Source organism: Otolemur garnettii, unplaced genomic scaffold, assembly GCF_000181295.1.
Source record: "Otolemur garnettii isolate 467f Iridium unplaced genomic scaffold, OtoGar3 scaffold00018, whole genome shotgun sequence".
Taxonomy (NCBI): Eukaryota; Metazoa; Chordata; class Mammalia; order Primates; family Galagidae; genus Otolemur; species Otolemur garnettii.
This window is the reverse complement of record NW_003852413.1, coordinates 6,871,211-6,875,094: the sequence shown is the minus strand read 5'-3', so window position 1 is coordinate 6,875,094 and position 3,884 is coordinate 6,871,211. Positions and strand designations below refer to the sequence as shown.

Below are 3,884 nucleotides of genomic sequence, written 5' to 3'. Positions count from 1 at the left end.
AAAAAAAAAAAGATTTTGAAATATCACGGCTGACCTTTCTTTTCTCTCTGCCTGCGATATATATTGTCTGCCTGCGATAGAATATATTTCTTTCTTTCTTTTTTTTTTTTTGAGACCTCACCCTTGGTAGAGCACTGTGGCATCATAGGTCACAGCAACCTCAAATTCTTGGGCTCAAGCGATTCCCTTGTAGCTGGAACTACAGGCGTCTGCCACAACGCCTGGTTATTTTTAGAGATGGGGGGGGTGGCTCTCGCTCTAGCTCAGGCTGGTCTCGAACCTATGAGCTCAGGCGATCCGCCTCCCAGAGTTGCTAGGGTTACAGGCGTGAGCCACCACGCCAGTCAGTAGAATACATTTGTGTTGTTACTACTGGAAGGACTTGTCCCTCCTGGCTGTACCTTCTCACGAGGGGGACGATTTTCCGTGTTTGTTTCCGTGTTCGTGACTAATACTTGTCTGTTCTCCTCCCCTTCCCACACTACAGTTTCCTAAAATTCTTGGATTTTCTATCAGGTCTTTAGAGGTGAACAAATTGGCTTAGGGCAGGATGAAGGAAATGCCACCAAACCTCAGTGTCCACAGCCTCCGCTCTGGGGTCCAGTAGCCTCAGAGGGGCCTCCCAGGTTCCACTGCGCGTCCCTTGTGCAGGGGACTGGGCGGGCGCCGGCTAACCCGCGCGTGCTGCATTCCTCTCCGGGGTTGGTATCTGCCCAGCTGCTCTGCAGCCGCGAGCCCCCTCGGAGGCTATTAGGGGAACAGATGGCAATACCACGTGCCAGGGGCCCCAGTGGCCTAATGGATAAGGCACTGGCCTCCTAAGCCAGGGATTGTGGGTTCGAGTCCCACCTGGGGTAAGATGGTAGAGTTTTGGATATTTTTTTTCCCCCCTCTAAGAGAACTGTAAGTGATCCTGATGTCTGGCTCAACTCGCGCGCGCCAGGTTGAACAAGGGTCTCTGCAGCATCTGCACCGAGAGACCCCAAGTAGAGGGGGAAGCACCCAACGCCCAGTACCCAAGAGCCTCGTGGCGGTGAGTGAGCACCTTTCGCCCATCAATTTCGAGGATGGGGACAGGACTCCCACGGAGGATTAAGAGCGCAGAGGGCTCCCAAGACACTACAGCTGTGACTGATAGGACAGTCTCGGGTAGCCAAGGAAATACGACATGCGGACACCTGGACTGCAGGAGTCCCTGACAAGGAGAACGGGGTCCCGCAGCCAGAAGGTGGTTGCGCCGAGGCCAGGGATCCCGGCAGCAAAATCTCAGCAAAGACCACATAGTCACCCCAGGTGGGACTCGAACCCACAATCCCTGGCTTAGGAGGCCAGTGCCTTATCCATTAGGCCACTGGGGCGCGGCAAGACACGCATTCCACGTGGTCTATGATAGTTTGCTCTGACACCGCACCCCAACGCCACCAGTAGACCGCTGGGACCAGTGGATCACTGGCTGGGCAACATCTTCCCCAGCCTGCGCGAAGAGCAAGAGCTCCAGGCACCGAGTTTGGGCGGTGCGCGGTAACACTAAGAGGATCAGGCTCCCGGAAAGGCGAGCGCCGAGCGGCTCGATGGGCCGGAGGACTGCGTAAGGATACAATGAAAGAGGCCGCAACAGAGCCGAGGCGGTGGATTGCTGCCACTCGCCCAAAAGGAGCACGACCACGAAGGGACTCGAACCCTCAATCTTCTGATCCGAAGTCAGACGCCTTATCCGTTAGGCCACGCGGTCTCGACGCCCAGCAGGCCGCAGTGGGTGGTCCAGGTGCTGCAGCTCTAAGGTGGCGCCGCGAGCGGTTCGCAGCGGACGGCGCGCATCTTGTCACCGGTTGCGTCACAGGCGCGACGGAGGAAGAAGCGGGTAAAGTCACGGGGTCACGTCACGGCTAGAGAGTCTACTGGTTCCTATGTAGGTCGCTAGGTAAACATATGCTAGAAGTAGACCGCGTGGCCTAATGGATAAGGCGTCTGACTTCGGATCAGAAGATTGAGGGTTCGAGTCCCTTCGTGGTCGAATGTTTTAACTCGTGCCAGTATCCCTGTCCCTTCACTTGTTTTAGCTCTCCTAGGACTGCTCCTCCCGGATCCTGAAGCTGGGGAGTAACTTCTAGCCAATCGGGTTTTGTACCTTGGCGCTTTCGTATGGCGTCATTACGCAGCCAGTGGCGTCACAGTTTAAGAGACATGTGATCTGGCGCGTGTTACATGAAGCCCCAGTGGCCTAATGGATAAGGCACTGGCCTCCTAAGCCAGGGATTGTGGGTTCGAGTCCCATCTGGGGTGGTGGTTGAATAGCTACCTGAAAATTGGTAAGCTATGTTTTGGAACCATTTTTAAGTAACTTTTTAAAAGCCAGCTTTAAAAAAAAAAAAATCTATAAAGCAAACCACTTAGCACGTTTCCTGCACGTCTCGGTTGTAATTAGTTTTCCTTTTCTTCTCGATGAAGCCCGACTACACTTTTATTTGGGGGTGGGAGAGGTGTTTGGTTTTGTTGCCTACTGCACTTTGAAAGGTAAACCGATGTGAGGGCAAAACTGTGCCCCATTTTTGTTGCCTCTGTGAGCTGACACCCAGAATGGGTTCAGCATCCAAGCACTCACCCCGTACAGTCCTCTGCCAGCTACAAACCCACAGGAAAATGAAACCGAGTGTGTTAAGGGTGAGTCGGTCGCTATGGAGTTCACCTGCAGACGAAACTCCAATCAATCCCTCGCCCCAAGGGCAGCAGGAGGGATGGAGGCGCTGCCCAACTGCAGGGTCAGTCCCTCTGGTGGGGTTTTGTACATGTTGAAAAGCCACTGGCGCACTGCCCTGGGCTGGGACGGGAGGGGTGCAGGGTAGCACATGTGTGCAAGGGTATTTGGGCATTGAGCTAGTAAACGCCTAGCACTTGTTGCCAGTCGGCGTCTGGCAGGGAGAAGATGGCACACTCCTACTGGGTACTTCGAGGAGGTGTAAAACACTTGCTTTGAAAGGGCAGTAGTAAGGAAATGCGAGGCCAGCGCCTAGGCGGGGAGCCAGCACCATCGCCAGACCTCAAAGGCAGGGAAGGTAGAAGGTCCTGGAACCCGGAGACAGGATTGTGGAGGGAATTCTGATTTTAAGTCAAGAGATGCAGAGAGCCTGCAGCGACCTTGATCTCACAGGAGGAATAAATACCTATTCAGCCTCCTCAATCCCTCTGTTTTCTTGCTATTAACCAAACATATCCCATGGCCCGAACACAGGGTAGGAGCAGGGGAGGGTGAAAAGCAGGTCAGCGGGGTCAAATGGAAGCCACCGGGCATTCAGTTCCCAGACATTCTTAGAAAGATGTACACCATGATATTCTTACTTTCCTTTGCATGGGTTTTTTTTTCCTTCTTCTTTGCGGGGTTGGGGGTGTCAAGTGTTCTATTCTGGCTAGAGATTTTTTTTTTTAACTCGTGCTCCTGGGGAGATACCGTTGGTTCCTGCAGGTTGATTACTTCACCTAATGTGCAACATTCTAGGGATTTCCATACTTACTTGGGAATTCCTGACTCAAAAAAGCTTAAAAACACCTTTTTAAAAGTCTTTGTATAATATTTATATAAAAGAAACAACAAAACAGAGAACACTTTTCCTCTCCCTTCTGCAGGGCCATGCACCACCTTTCCCCTTTTCTCCACCCCAAACCAGTCACCAAGTCTGATGGATGCTACTTTTCTTTTGAAACAAGTCTCATTTTGTCACCCTCTGTAGACTGCCATGGCATCTTAGCGCACAGCAACCTCAAACTCTTGGGCTTAAGAGATCCTCCTGCCTCAGTCACCAGAGTAGCTGAGACTGCAAGCCCCCACCACAATGCCCTACCAGGTCTCCCTCTTGCTCAGGCTGGTCTTTTTTTTTTTTTTTTTTTTT

At 52.4% G+C, this 3,884-nt stretch overlaps 5 non-coding genes across 5 annotated transcripts; 3 read left to right on the top strand and 2 right to left on the bottom strand.

Annotated features, from left to right (window-relative positions):
* The first annotated feature begins 784 nt into the window (after positions 1 to 784).
* TRNAR-CCU lies at positions 785 to 857 on the top strand. The gene has a single exon. It is a non-coding gene; the product is annotated as a tRNA-Arg (tRNA).
* Positions 858 to 1,285: 428 nt separating this feature from the next.
* TRNAR-CCU lies at positions 1,286 to 1,358 on the bottom strand. Its single transcript has one exon. It is a non-coding gene; the product is annotated as a tRNA-Arg (tRNA).
* A 301-nt stretch (positions 1,359 to 1,659) lies between these two features.
* Positions 1,660 to 1,732, bottom strand: TRNAR-UCG. Its single transcript has one exon. It is a non-coding gene; the product is annotated as a tRNA-Arg (tRNA).
* A 209-nt stretch (positions 1,733 to 1,941) lies between these two features.
* Positions 1,942 to 2,014, top strand: TRNAR-UCG. The gene has a single exon. It is a non-coding gene; the product is annotated as a tRNA-Arg (tRNA).
* Positions 2,015 to 2,210: 196 nt separating this feature from the next.
* On the top strand, positions 2,211 to 2,283 carry TRNAR-CCU. Its single transcript has one exon. It is a non-coding gene; the product is annotated as a tRNA-Arg (tRNA).
* The last annotated feature ends 1,601 nt before the right edge of the window (positions 2,284 to 3,884 follow it).